Source organism: Polypterus senegalus, chromosome 3, assembly GCF_016835505.1.
Source record: "Polypterus senegalus isolate Bchr_013 chromosome 3, ASM1683550v1, whole genome shotgun sequence".
Taxonomy (NCBI): domain Eukaryota; kingdom Metazoa; phylum Chordata; class Cladistia; order Polypteriformes; family Polypteridae; genus Polypterus; species Polypterus senegalus.
In genome coordinates this window covers 230,229,164-230,245,388 of record NC_053156.1, presented here as the reverse complement: position 1 = coordinate 230,245,388, position 16,225 = coordinate 230,229,164, and positions in this window count along the sequence as shown.

Sequence of the window (16,225 nt, the reverse complement as noted above, 5' to 3'; positions counted from 1 at the left end):
ATATGATGAAAGTGTGCACAAATGTATTCATTATGTCTTTCAATTTGTCTGTATATCTATTCCTGATCAGGCTGCTTAAAAGCATCATCACACATGATGATACCACCACTGTAGATTAAAGTGTGCAAGTATGACCTGTCTAGGAAGGAATGTTTAATTTTTACCACATATACGGTTTATTACTTGGGCAAAAATGTTTCGCCTTGGCACCACAGACCACAAGATTTTCCATCACATACACTTAATATGCTGAACCTTCTAAGTCAGTAGTTCTTCATTTTTTGGCCTCTGAATCTGGGTTTGTCTATTTTTGGGTGGTGATGACCCTAGACAACCTTCTTCCCTTGTGCCATTTAACATATAATTGACATTATTGAAATATGGCACTCTATTCTGCTCAACAGCTAAAATTATTATATATTTTTTTAATTTTAAACTTGAGCTGCTGACAAATCAACTGCGACTTGAGACACAAATGCGAGTCATGACCAGCAAGCTGAGAAACTCTGCTTTAAGTGACACTTGAAACATATTCCAGGATCTCCTGGGGTTGTTTTAATGTTTCTTTTTTCTTTCTTTTTTTTTTTTTTGCATTTTCATTTTTTATTTTTCCTTCCTGTTTTTTGTTATATTGCACAATGAACTTCACCCATTCAACAGATGCCATGATTAAAAATTCAAACAGAAATTGTGCCATGAGCACTAATGCTTTGCTACTAATGAAATCAAAAAAAAAAAAGAAAAATGTTTTGGTTTTTAATATCAAGGACCTGGAAGACTAGCTTTGAGGAGGGTGTATTTGTTCATTGCCTTGGAAATCATTTTAAGTCATGCCTGGAATTGTGCTTCTTAATAATTAAATTTAAATCTTTCTACGAATATCCTTTTGTCTAACAGAGTAACAAAGAGAAAAAAAAAACAGAAAACGGTAGGGATTCCAAAGGAAACCCTGGTGTAATGGGGGTCTTAGTAATTCACCTCAGCATAGTAGTACGTAAAAACAAAAGCCTTCAAGCACAGATGAGCTCCTGTTCCTTGTACCAATGAGCTAGTCTTACAGCAGTTTTGGCATTGTTGATTTTGACTGATTTTTTGTTTTGTTTTCCTTTGATGTTCAAGTTTCCTGGATTTGGACCCCTGCACTCACTTTGTTTTTGACATCCTTATTGATTTTAGTTCTAATACATATTTAAATATTTTAATACCTTTTTTGTTTTTGGTTTGAAGGTGTCTAACAGTTTCCCTCTTTTGGGAAATATATGCGCCCGATCTGACGCTGTTCGTTTTCAGATAATATTGCATGTACTGTGCGTTGAAACTGCTGCACAGAATAAGCTGACACCTTCTGTAACAGTGTCAGCGTGTATTCAAACCCGATCTGACGTTGTTCGTTTTCAAATAATATTGCATGTACTGTACTATTTTAGAATAAAAACATACATTTTATTTCAGTAAGTCTGTAAGAGCCAGTGTAAATGCATGATGATTGTAAAGGTTAGCTTTTTTTTTTTAATTCAGTTCCATTCTCTCAGTCGCATTCACGATCCCCCCCTCCCTCCATCTGACACTGCTGTTTACACATAAAGACACGCTATAGCTCAAATGTGATTTATTTGGAGACGCATTATAGCTCGAATGTTATTTATATAGGGAAGAAAGTACAGTGTCAGGTGCTTATTCAGTGTAATAGGAACCATAGCACAGAGAGATGTGTACACTGCAACCAGTACACATGTTGTGAATGTAGGAAAGGTGTGTGGGAATTGTTAATATTTGAATGTGATGATTTTATATCGGAAATCAGCAGTTCTTAGCATTGCACCACGCAAGCTGTTGTATCAACCGCCTACTGTAACTTGCTTTATTTTTTTCTTCACTTATAGTCTAGAATAAAAGTGCACTTGTTTTATTATACTTGTACACCAACATATGTTCCTGTGTTTGAGTGACACGGGCATGCTCAAAAAATAGACGTGTAATGCCACAAAAAGTGCACGCAGGCACTGAAGTTCGCAAGCATTGGTACGAGAATGCAGTCACAAGTACGCTGCAGAGCTACAGCGCATCTTTATGTGAAAATAGCAGTGTCAGATTTGGGGGTCAGGGAAGGACCTTGAACACGACTAAGAGAATGAAAAGTGAATAAAAAAAAAAAAAAAAACCTTTACAAGTATCATAAATTACACTGGCTGTTACACACTGAAATCAAATGTATGTTTTTATTTTAAAATAGTAAGAATAAGAGCAGTTTACTTCTGAAAACTGAATCGTGCGGGATCGAACTCAAGACCTTTTGATTACTAGTCAGCTGCTGATATCATTATGCTACCATGGCAGTTATAATAAGTGTGTGTCAATGTGGCATGCTAAGGCGTCTTTTTTTCTGCAGTTATATTTTTGAATAAAAGCATACTTGTTCTGTTATATTTCTACCTTTTGTGAAACTGTTTCTTTGATATTTGGACTTCAGGCTTCATACATTATATAGTTTATGCCTACATTTTGTCATTTACTACTACAATATGAAAAACGTTTCTGTTTTAAAAATGTGTTTACACGGATTACTGTAGAAACAGAACACACATGAAATGCGTGTATTCCAAATAATGATCTATTATTTCCACTCTAAAATTCCACTTCATTCCCAGATAATCAATCAAGGCATGAGCTGGGAGAAGTTTGTGCACGTTCTAAGTCAGTGGGGGATAAAATAGCCGGCTACTTGCAACTTTTCTTTATCAGCACATTTAGATTAACAAAAGACGCTGGCAGAGAGGTGAGAACGGTTTTAAGAAAGGATTTAAGGTGGGACGGATCTACAAAGTTTTTTATAAGCTCTGGTAATTCTAGTGTTAAACCGGCTTTCTCTTCCTTCGACAGGACACAGAATGCATTACATTTATGATATTACAGCTCCCTGAATAAATTAAATACTGAAATGTATACTTCATATCATTTCAGAATTCATATCATATCAATGTCTTAAATATTGTTCCTGCCTCACGCAAGATGCTTGCTGTGCCATGTGTGACCTTTGATGTAACCATTTATTGCAGCAGCACTGTCTCTTTCAAATGTACTAACCCCCAATTCCTTTCCTTCCTTTTCTTTCTCCAAGCACCCAATTACCACACAATCAGTTCAGTAACAGACATTAAGGCATCTGTAAGCTTAGAACTCCAATTCTTCAAAACATTTAAGGAACATTGAAATATCTTCGTAGTACATGTTTAATTATTCTATCCATCTATCCTTCCAGTGTCACACCAACCGCAGCAAGCATACAGTGCGAGGCAGGAACAATCCCTGAATGGGGCTCCGGCTCCTTGCTAGTGCTGCGACACCATTTCCTCACATGTTTTAATTATTAAAAATGTAGATTATTGAAATGATGTAAACATTTTATCTGTATAATGTAATAAACATATTTTGCTGCATCTTAAAAATTATATCATCATCATATGTAAATACACGCCTTATAAAGTGGTGCAGGTTGTGCAATATTATAACTGTATCGCAAGTTAACAGTGAGGTAATTGTACTTATAAGTACAAACAGTTCTACAAGGAGCACTTGATGGACTGATTGATTGCGTTTATAGTTGTTGAGATGAAACTATTTCTGAACCACGAGGTCAGTACAGGAAATGGTCTGAAGCATTTGCCGAATGGGGGCAGTTCAAATAAGCAGCATGGCTGAGGCAGCATGTGCTTGATGCTGTATACTGATAATTCTCTTTCCGATCAGCTGCTCTAGAGCTGTGATTCCACACTCAGATCCAGTGATATAAATACTCCGAGTGGTGCAGTGACAGTAATATGGAAAAATATGATCCGCTGTGGAAACCCTTAGTGGGAGCAGCTGAAAAAAGAAAAAGAAGGTGCAGTGAGAGTAACAACACTAAAGCAGCTATGGTATTTGGAATAGTTTGGCCATTCCGTTGACCATTATAGTGTTACAGGTTAATTACAATCAGATGCCTTAAACTAATAAAGAATATGCGGTTAATTTCAGTGTATATGATAAAGTCGCGTCAGGGATTTGGATCTACAAAAGAATGGGACACCACACAGGAACAGTACTGCTTTGACGCTGGGTGCCACCAGTTTGCAAAACCGAGCGGAGAACTTGCGTACACCAGGGTTTGAGCTAGTGTGAAATTGTGCATGGGTTTACGCCAAGTTTAGGTTTTACACTTTGCAATTTGAGCATGGAAACGGTAGTACACAACATTTTTGTATGTACGCACCGGTTATACAGGGTGACACAGAAAAATGGGAACTTTTGAAATGTGTAGTGGCAGCCATGTACAGTTGGCAGCACTGCGGAACAGGGACCTTGAGCTGTAAACAATCTCACCATTTAGTAATCATGGATCAGTGGAACGGTCAACAGCGTGCTTTCGCCATAAAAATGTTTTACAAAAACAATGATAGTGTGGAAGGTTCCGACGTTTTTTCAACTTAGGGCGTTATGGTCGGGGGGTTCCCTCGAAACACGTGATAAAAACTTAGATTAAAAACTTTGAAGAGACTGGATCTGCTCTAAAAAAGAAACCGACAGGACGACTGAGAAGTGCTCGTACTCCACAGAATATCAAAGCTGTACATGTTTCAGTCTTTCAGATTCGGTGACATTCCCTGGCCTTTAAGATCACCGGATTTTGTGATTTTTTCTTGTGGGGCTACCTTAAGAGTCAGGTCTACATGACTCGGCCAAGGACACTGAATGAATTGAAACAAAGAATTCAAGATGAAATTCGTGGCATCCCAGCTGAGATGTTGCAGCGATCAATGGGGAACCTCAACAGCAGATTGGAAGAATGCATACGTACAGGAGGATGTCATTTACAGGACATAATTTTCAGACATTGATAATTTGGATTACTGTCTCTTAAAAGGCAAGTTGTAGTGGTTCAATTGCTGTCAATAATTTTTTTTTGTTGGATTTCTTCTATTTTTATTGAGTTTTTCAAAAGTTCCCATTTTTCTGTGTCACCCTGTACATAAGGCCCCTGGTCTTTTATTGTACTTTCATGGAAATTAAGGGGATTTTTTTTTACCCTGCACTTCTGTATTTCAGCCAGGGTTCCTCCCCTAGCTGGGGCTGAAATGCCATTTTTATATCTACTTTGTGCATTGTTTATATAACCCTTGTTAATTATTCACTTTTCTTTATATTTAACCCTTTTTTTATTATGTGCTATGTGTTTGGTGGGAGGTCCCCCAAGAGGCAGGGTCACCTGCTCATCTTTGTCAAGGGTCTTCCCTCAGACCCATAAAAATTGCACAGCCCGACAGTCCCTTATGGTAGTGGTTCTGAATCTGTGCCCTAGGGGGGCACGAAGCAACACAAAGAGGGTGCGAAGATGTGGGAAAAAGAAAACAAGAATCAAAAATATGAAAAATACTTCTATTGAAACCAAAACAAATTAACTTAAACTACATTCTGATACTAGAAAAATAAATATAAAGTTAGATATATGTCGATAAAAAGTTAAGTAGGTATATTAAAATATGCATCTATGATATATCATTAATTAAAAAGGAACAAATTGGTATTAGTGGGCTCCTTTCAAAAACATGTTGGGGGGCGCGATTAAAAATGTTATGTAAACTCGGGTCGCAAATAATTAAAGATTGAGAAATGCTGCCTTATGGTTCACTGTGAATGTGCTATCGGTGTGGTGAGTTCTCTTGAGTTTATTCTGCACTTTTTGTGATTACTAGATTTTATTTATCTTCTGTGCTCTTTTTTTTTGTTGTTCACCTTTGCATTTGTCTTTTAAAGTCATTGCCTTCTTTGCCTTTTGTAGTCTTTGGAGCTTATCTTTGCCACACAGTATTTTTGTGATAATAAATCATTTAATTTATAAAGCTTCCCCATTGCCCTTTTTGTTTCTAGCTGTGGTTTAGCAGTAATTTACCCCAGTAGGAATTTCCGAATTATTTTTTGAGACTTTTGTACTTGGGAACTCTCGTGTTAACAGCATTTAACAATACATGTTTATTTAATGAACTGTTCAACTAGTAAATAAAAAAAAAATCTAAATTCTAAATGTAAGAATAATCTTACATTCAAAATATTTTAAAAAGCTCAGTCAAATTCAAAACTTACAGCTAAGCTTGCTATAGCAAAGCCAAAAATCTGAAAAGTATAATTATAATTTAAAAACAAAGGCAGAAAGTCTGAAACCCAAAAATTCAAAACACATCAATGAAGAACTGCTATACTTAAGAAAGGGAAACAAAAGGCAGTAGAAAACACCATCATTTGAACTAATGCCACTGCACTGAATAAGTGGCAGCCTGGTATTTAAATAGATCTCAAGGCATTTCAGCCAAAGATGACTATAAAGCCTGATGTCTGTGCCCCAGTTAGGGGGTTCAGGCTCTTCACTAGCAAACAACAAGTAACATAATTAACAAGAAGAAAATTAACAAAACTAACAGAGAAAAAACAAAAGGAAAATGGTTAACATTTATAAAACAATTAACAAAAACAAAGCTCAAAACTGACATTAAAAAATGACAAGAAACAAGTCAGAAAAGAGTAGCAACACATACATGGGGGATGAGACCCTTGCATGACCATAACAAACTGCTGCATTTTGTATTACATTGTAATCTTGTTAATGTTTCATCTAGCATTGGTGTATGCTAGTACAGTGATCCTTCGCTATATCACGCTTTGACTTTCGCGGCTTCACTCCATCGCGGATTTTAAATGTAAGCATATCTAAATATATATAACAAATTTAATTTATGGTAGATGCTTCCTCAGTTTGTTTGCCCAGTTGATTTCATACGAGGGACAATCAGAGCACGTATTACGTATTAAATAAAACTCCTCAATGATATATGATATGCTTCCCGCGCGGTGCTTCGCACACTTCAAAGCTCTAACAGCCCGTATTGATTTTTCATTTTTTGCTTTTCTCTGCCTCTCACTCTCTCTGACAATCTCTGCTCCTGACGGAGGGGGTGTGAGCAGAGAAGGTGTTTGCTTAGAAGATAAGGAACGCTCCTCTAAAAAATGCTGAAAGGCTACCTTCACATTGATCCCTTCATTGTGGCAGATTTATCGCCGGTGCTTGCATACTTAGAAGCGCAACAGCCCTATTGATTTTTGATTGTTTACTTTACTCTCTCTGACATTCTCCGCTGAAGAGGACGATATGTTTGCATTCTTTTAATTGTGAGAAACAACTGCCATCTCTGTCTTGTCATGGAGCACAGTTTAAACTTTTGACTAAAGGGTGTTATTTCATGTCTAGAGGGCTCTAATAATGTTAAAAAACTATGTAGAAGGTCGTAAACAGGTTTTCAATGCTCTAACTGCGAAAATATTAGATTTATAAATAAAGAATCCTACTTCGTGGAAATTCATTTATGTGTCTGGAGCGGATTAACCGCGATAAACAAGGGTTTACTGTATAACTGTGCGGAGAATATTTATAAACAGTGTGGGAGAGTTTCTAAGGGCTTAAAATATATAAAAATAACCATACAAACATATGGTTTCTACTTCACGGATTTTCACCTATCGCGGGGGGTTCTGGAATGCAACCCTCGCGATCGAGGAGGGATTACTGTAATTGCATTATCTTAAATAAAAATTGCTACTTTACTGCCTTTTCTGCTTGATCAAATTACACAGTAGAGCGTTATACAATGCTGTGTTTACACAGCACACTAGAACTGCAAAAAACAACGATAAATTACAAGAAAGATGCACAGAAATTTTGCACATTTTTATAACCTACTTAATATTAAATTTTGCTGCCAATTTTTGATGAGTATGGGTTTAAAGATGGTAGGAAAAATAAATCAAAACAACAACTAGAGCAGAAGCAGACCAGTATTTTTGAGGGGTGGGTCTTAAAAATATTAATGAAAACTGCCGTTTAGCAATTTACTTTATTCCAGGCAGCAATAAACTCAATGCTTCTTTTCAGTGGTGTTATCACAAGGCAGCATTTTTACAATTTCTCTTATTTCAAAGCCAAGGAAGCATTTTTGCAATTTCTCTTATTCCAAAGCCGTAGTGTATGTTGCACAGAGTAAAAGAGCTGAAGGACAGTGAAGTCACCATCATCATTATCTCTTTTAATCTTCCCTATTATTACAAAGAAACGGGTGTTTTCTGTTTTCATTGATTTATTGAGTGATCATCTGATTGAATAATTAAATGGGGCAAAATGCTTTTTAGTAACATGTTTATTTTAAGTAGCCATAATTAAAATTCTTAATCAATCCTTAGATCACAGAACTCAATTCCACTGTAGGCTGACAGGTTTCATTACATTAGCTAACTGAAATGCATGTGGCTTTGAAAAACTGTGACGAATGAGAGGGTCATGTGGATGCAAAGCGAAACATCACATATCACTTAGGCACTGATGTGCAGCATGAACGGGAGAGATTGCCGAAACTCTATTAAGAAATGAGAGATGAGTCTGCTAAAAGTTGAGATAAAATGCACCTTATCTTGTTCCCCAGTCAGTGAAAATTGTGGTGCTTCACTGGTAAATCAGAACAACAATCTGCAAGGCATTTCTTTATCCACTGCTTATGTCTCGCATGCCTGTTTGATGCTGATTCTGGATGAGTATTTACACTGACAATCTGTAATTCTTGCAATGCTTTGATTTTTGTATTTTGAAAACAGCATTCTACCTGACTTTTAATTTGCCATTGAGTATTTCAGACAGTTATTTTGCAGTATGTTTCAGTCCACTCTATTTTATGATTTACAAAAATAATTCCATATTTTTACATTTTATGATTGAAAGCCAGTAATTGTTATGTAATTATGCCAATGATAACACAAAAGCATGACCACACTTTAAAACAGGCGAAGAAGGACAAAACATTCAAATGACAAAAAATCATAACTGTTGGGTTTCAGCAGAATTATTTTTGCTTAAAACATTTCTTTGAAATGATCAGATCTGTCTCGCATGAGTGCAAAAAGGAGAACCGAGCTGTAGTACAGACATCATGTATACACAAAATACAAAATAACCAGAATCTGTACCCGGCGAGCAATCTAGACTTAGCTGTGAATTTTGTCGCTAGGTGTAGCGTACTTACAGTATTCTGTGGCAGTCTGCCAAGTGGCGTTGCCCTGTATTGTTCGTACTCCATTCCGTGTTGGTGTTTCTTGGTGCTTATTAAATGTGTTCTGCGATTTTTGTGATGGGTGACCATAAAGAACAGCGAGTCTGTCTTAAATTTTGTTTTCTCTTAGGAAAACAGCTGCTGAAACTGTATTGATGCTTGAAATTGCTTTTAACACTAGAATTACCAGAGCCTACGAAAAAACTTGTAGATCCGTCCCACCTGAAACCTTATCCCTATACCTTTGCGTATAAGAGCTAGGTCGAATGTTGGATTTAGTTACTTACTTCCTACAGCCTAAAGTCACAAGTATAGCGCGCCTTTATGTGAAAACAGCAGTGCCAAAATATGTGGGTAGGATAGGATCGTGAACGCAACTGAGAGAATGAAACTGAATTAAAAAAAACTAAACATTTACGAGTAACATACATTTATTCCGGCTGTTACAGACTGAAATCAAATGTATGTTTTCATTCTAAAATAGTAAGAGTAAAAGCAGCTCACTTCTCAAAATGTACTCATCGGGGATCAAACCCGTGAAATTTTGATTACCAGTCAACAGTTGATACCATTGCACCACCAATGCAGTCATAGTAAATGCGTGTCAATGTTGCACCCTAACGCGTGTTCTTTTTCTGCAGTTATATTTTTGAATAAAAGCGCACTTGTTCTGTTATATTTGTACCTTTTGTGAAAGTGTTTCTTTGATATTTTGGACTTCATGCTTCATACATTATAAACTTCATGTCAAAATTGACATTTTGTCAATTATAACTAAAACATGAAAAATGTTTCTTTTTTAACAATGTGTTTACATAGATCGTTGTAGACACGGAACACATATGAAATGTGTTCCAAATAACGATATAGTATTTATAAAAGGTGTGATTTTGCTTGACTTCACATTCTATATAACTCCAAGCGACTGACACGCAGGTAAACAGACTTGAGTTAAGAAAACTGTTTGTCGGTGGGGGATGTGATAACAGACTGCTTGCTGCTTATCAACACATTTAAAGGACAAAAGATGCTGACGGAGAGGTGAGAAGCGATTTAAGGTAGGACGGATCTACGAGTTATTTCGTAGGCTCTGGTAATTCTAATGTTAAAGAAGAAGCTTTAAGTAAAACACAGGTCTACAAGTGGTTTTCGCATTTCAAACGAGGGGAAACGTCACTTGAACACTAACCAAGATCTGGCCGAGCTTCCACAATTAGGAATGATAAAAATCTTCAAGTTCACAATACAATTTAAGAAGATCATCATCTGACTGTTGAAGAGATTTCTGAATTGACTAGTGTTTCTTGGAGTTCTTGTCACCTTCCCTATTCGCCTGACTTTGCTCTGTGTGACTTTTTCTTGTTCCCGCATATGAAAAAACGAACAAAAAAGAAAAACATTTTTGTACCATGGAGGAAGTCAAACAAAAATCGCTGCAGGCATTGCAGTTCAGCAGTTCCAAAAATGTTTCCACCAGTGGGAAAACCGTTGAGACAATTTCATTCATTCACATGGAGAGTAATTTGAAGGAGACTAAAGTCTCAGTAAGTAAAAATTATTAAAACAGTTTTTTTTTCAATTCGGTTATTATTGAGCATTTTCTCATATATTTTAAATGCTTTTAGTGTTTGTGTACTGTATCTTTGTTGGTTTTGTGTCATTATTGTCGCTGTTCCGAGGAGACATTCATTATATATACATGACAATAAACTTGAACTGAATTTCTCCCTCTGGCCTTCAGCCCTAATCTTGTTTTCTGGTTTGTTCAGTAGTGTTTTTGGTGTAAACATTCTGGCGGGACCATACCAGAATTTTCCTATATACGTGCGGACTTCTGTAGCATATATTTTAACTTACGTAATTGATATATTCTGTCCCTCTTAGGGTAACAACTAATGAAACATTTAAGTTCATAAACCATAAATAAAACATAAATAATTCACAAAAAAATCAATCAAACAATGGGATGATACCTGGTTTGTCTCAGTCTGACATTGTCATCCTCTGACAAAATACAGCTATACACTGTAAATTTAAATACTATTATGTACAGTGATGTAGCCAGAGAGCAGACTTTCAATTGTATTCCTACAGAATGTTGTAAGGATTGGTGGGGGTAAGCTTGCGCTCTTCATTCTTGACAAAATTTGCAGACGTTGTTTAGCCTTCTTAGCCATGGAGGTGGAGTTCAGGGACCAAGAAAGGTCATCCCTGATGTAGAGTCCCTGGAACTTGGTGTTTCTGACCCTCTCAACAACAGTGCTGTAGATGGGGAGAGGTGCGTGTGCAGTGCTAATAATTTTTGCACATTTTAGAAAATCTGGTGGACCTAGGGAAAGTTTCTCTCTGGAGGTTTACATTTCAAAAGACCTTGGGTCCAAGCTCATATACTGTCTCATATTCCTAGTATAAACTTAAATGCTTTTATATGGATGTATCTCTATGTATATATAAAATCCAACATCTGTCTGTCTGTCTTTCACAAGAGAACTACTTAACAGATTTAGATTGAGTTTTTTTGTATAATTTGCTTGAACATTCCAGTTGATTTTGCAACTTCTCTCATCGCTCTACTCGCACTAATATGGCTGCAGGCCAAGGGGAGGGGGAAGCATGACGTCAGGAGTGGGGAGCTAGGCGGGGCCCTCCTCATTCACTTGCCAGCCTCCGTTCAAATCGGTCTACCTCTGGCCATGTTTTGGAGAGTACCTTGCCTCCGCTTGGTTAGTGATACCTGTTTGTTGATTTTTAAGGTTTGTCCTGTTTCACTACTACATGGGCAGAGCCATGGGGGACAGCTAATATAGTATATTTGTTACATTTACATGTAATAAAAATATAGTTAAAAGATTTCTGTCTGCATAACAATTTAATGCATAAACCACAGTACTAAATTGAGTATATAGTACTTGCTGTGCTCTGCATTTTTACTTTACTGAGTCTTAGTTGGTGGTGCTCAATATCCATACTTGTACATATAGAGCAAACAACTGAATAAAGTAAATGTCAACACAGTAGCTGCAGTGAAATTGTAAACATCCTGACAAATATATTCTATACTGTATAACAGTATGTGTAAACAACAATCTTTAATAAAGCAGTGCATATCCCTGGTAGTTTTATTTCTTTGAATTCATAGGTGGCAGAGGTTTCATAATAAACACTTGAAACTGTAACAGGCAGAAAAGTAGGGGTCGATTAATTAGGTAAGGTTTTTCAATAGAAAAAAAATGAATGTCAAGAGAGCTAGATTCTGGACTTAAGACTGTACTTTAACTCTTCTTCACAAAGAGGCTTTGAATTATTTTGTTAAGTGAAGATCACACTGATAATTAGTGTAGCCCATGTTTTAAAATTTATGTGCCAATTGACATGTCATTAGTTGATGCATGTGCAACAATGCTGCAGCAGTTTGAAAACATTTCACAGATGAAATATCCAACAAAAACTGATTGATGACATTTACACATTTAAAAAAGAATTAAAAAAATGTAAATCTTTTTCATGTTGACAGCATGGATCATTGAGTGTAGAATGATGGGCAACTTTATCTTTTTAAAATTAAATCTACAGCACGGTAAAGGATGCAAAGGGTAAAGGGATCAGAATACTTTTCGAATCCAATGAACAGCACTACAGGCCCAATACCAGACATAACTCAACCACAGACAGTTTCAAGTTCAGTGAAATGATGGTTTATTAATAACAGACACAGGCTTTTTCAGACCAGCACTATACCACAGAGCAACCAGAAAGCTTCCATCTCCTTCTTGGCTTCCTTTATGTCATCCAACTCCCTCCCAACTCTGACTCCCCAATAGTAAGATTCACCTCCTTTAATCTTGAACCTGAATTTTTCTCCATACCTTTCCCTTGTGGCACACATGGACCGCAACAGGGTCGCCTGTCCAGACACCAATTCCCTGGCAACCCTGCACGTGCCCAGTTGAAAACCAGCCAGAGGATTACTGCCACATTTCGTGCACGTGGTTGAATTGTCCATAAAAACACATGTATTCTTACCCTTCCATCATATATCCATCCCGTTATTAATTGAGGCTCAGCCCTACTGGATTGCAATTCTACTCCTCTAGTCCTTCTATTAAAACATCCTGGCTGTGTTGGGAATTTTTCTCAACCCCCGTTGGGATACCAGACAATCCTCATCTATATTTACAATGTAGAGAATTTAGGATATGTTAGACAATTGATTAATAAAAAAAAATTAAGGTATATGCTGCAAGCATGCCAAAGGCAAGGAGAATTTTTACTGATAAGATAATAAAAAATACAATTACTTGTATTTATCTGAATGCTATCAGTTTTGTTGTATCCCAGATGTTGTAAACCCAGAATAAAATAGAAGTTTAGATATGCAGACACTTTTGCTTCAGCTATTAACAGCTTCCACATGACAATTACAAAAGATAAACTTCATTACTGGGCTGGCACCCTGCCCAGGGTTTGTTTCCTGCCTTGCACCCTGTGTTGGCTGGGATTGGCTCCACCAGACCCCTGTGACCCTGTAGTTAGGATATAGCGGGTTGGATAATGAATGCATGGATAAACTTCATTACTATAAATGTTTTCTTCTTATAAATTAATTGTATGCAATAGGAAATGACCATGTCAAATATGATTAGCCTTTCAATCCACTGTAGCAATATTTGTTTAACATGGCTGCAGGGCAATTAGAGTGCACATGCTAACTTCTGTCCATTGTCAAAAGTGAATACAATGGGCATGTTAGCATTGGAGCTGGACCTTGGATCATTAGAATAATCTCATCTAGGTCCTTTCTGTGGCAGTATGTGGATGGCTGGGTAAATGCACATTGTTTACATTGAGAAGAGATGGCACCATGATGCACTGTGAGACATAGACAAGTCAGTGAAGAGATTGTGATGCTTTGGGCAGTGTCCTGCTGGGAAACGCTTAGTCCAAGCATTCATGTAGATGTCAATGGTATGATAAAGATGAAAGTGCCATCTTTCAGCGTGATAATATGTCCTGCCACACTTCATGAATTTTGTTTGTCTGTTGTTTTGGTTCTGTCATACAAAAATGTTTTAATATGAGGTTTTGACCCTGTTTTCTCAATAAATAAATTTCACCTTCTGGTCCATATTTACCTTTTCCTGTGGGACTGCTATTTTTTCCATCATTGGCCGAACAGATAGAAACTATCTATGTGTGCATGTGTGTGTGTTTATATTTATATGGTACATTTATATATATATATATATATATATATATATATATATATATATATATATATATATATATATATATATATATATATAAAAAGCACAGGATACAAAAAAAATTAAAAAATTACACATTTAATTTCCTTCTTTCTTCTTTACAGCACCACTCAGTCCCTTCTTTCCTTTCTCTTTCCTCTACTCTTTTGCAACCCTCACTCCTCCACTTGTAAGCTATGTCCTCTTTCTCCTGACTCCGGCTCGACTAATGTAGTGACTGGGGGAGGTATTGTCTTTCTCCCTGATCTTCCAGACGTCCCAGCTGGGCAGGATCCCCAGCTGTCCACCAAAATATATATATATATATATATAGTGGCTTGCAGGGGACACTCCAGCTCCTCAAATCTGGTGCAAGCAGATGCAGACACAAGTCCAAAAAATCACACGACTTTTATTTGGCTGTAGGAAACTCTTCCCCAAGCGTTTCCCACCAACAAGCACAGTAAAACACAAACAGCACTTAGCAATGCCTTTTCTTTTTCATCTTTCCTCTCTCTGTCTCTGCCACTGTCCACCACTTCCTCCTCCTCCTCCTCCTCCTCCTCATCCTCCAGCAAGGTTTAGTCACCTTCCTCCTGATAAATTTTCAACATGAATCAGGGCCTGGCAACAACACTCACTCAATACCAGTGGCATCTACTATATAATAAAACACAAAGGTCTGTGTGTCCAGATGGCAAGTATAAAACCGGACAGGAGGTGAGAAAAGTGCCTTGAAAATAATGACAGTTTCAGAAGCAGGCTTTATGGGAACATGCTTGAAAGAAGGAGCTCCGGTGAAGAGACATTCGCACACACACAAATACAGATGAAAGGTGCTGAAGGTAGACACAGAACAAGAAATAGCAAATATTTGAAAAATATTCTGTTACCTGTCTTAGACAGGTATCGTGACTGGTATTATAGTAAAAAACTTATTTTTAAAGGTATTCTAAAAGAGAGAATATTTTTTTGTTTTTCCCATTTATATTTGTATTTTACTGTTATATTGATGACTGATGGAAATCTATACAAATTCTGCAGTCTCAATGAGCATCTAAGCTAGGAGGACTGAAAGCTTGTTGTTCTTAAATGCTTAAAAGTTACTCATTATAATAATAATTATGATTGCTTCAGTCAGACTCGGCTGCTGCAATTTTGCTTTTATCATCCTATGACATAACTGCCCCTTTGAAATTAATGAGCTATAGCAAAGGTGTACTTCCCAACTGTTAAAACTAAAATTAAAATTATACGTTGGATCACAAACTACATGAATAACTCCTTGCGTCTGGAAGCCAGAGAAGAGCAGATTGTGTTTTTGTTCTTCTAGTGGTTAAGATATAAATGATTTTTTAATAATTGCATTCCAAATAACACTGTGGAAAATGTTTTTTACATCATCATTGCGAACAGTGTCACATATATTATGCTTAAAGACACAGTGATCGTAGTTGAGAAAAAATCCAGAATCAAATATCTGCTTTTATGAGCGTCATTTTTATGATCTATATACAGTAGCTGCCATTAATGCTCCTAAACAATGGCTGTGATTTAATGTTAAGGTTTATGGAGAAGAAGCTTAGAATGGATGATGGTTGTTGAGACATTTTTGAAACCCTTATAAATTTGAAAACCTAATTTTGCTGATATCATGCTCCAAACCCTCATAAGTGAAAAACAGTAAAACATCATTTTATTGTGTATCTGGACTAACATCAAACAAATATGATGTGAGCTTGACATCTTTTAAAAACCTTATAAAGCTGAAACTAAAATTCCAAGGTTTAATACCTTTTTCTGAGAAATGTTCAAGTTATTTGTGTATCCTGTGAGTCCTCAGACTGCTTCTAGAGCAAA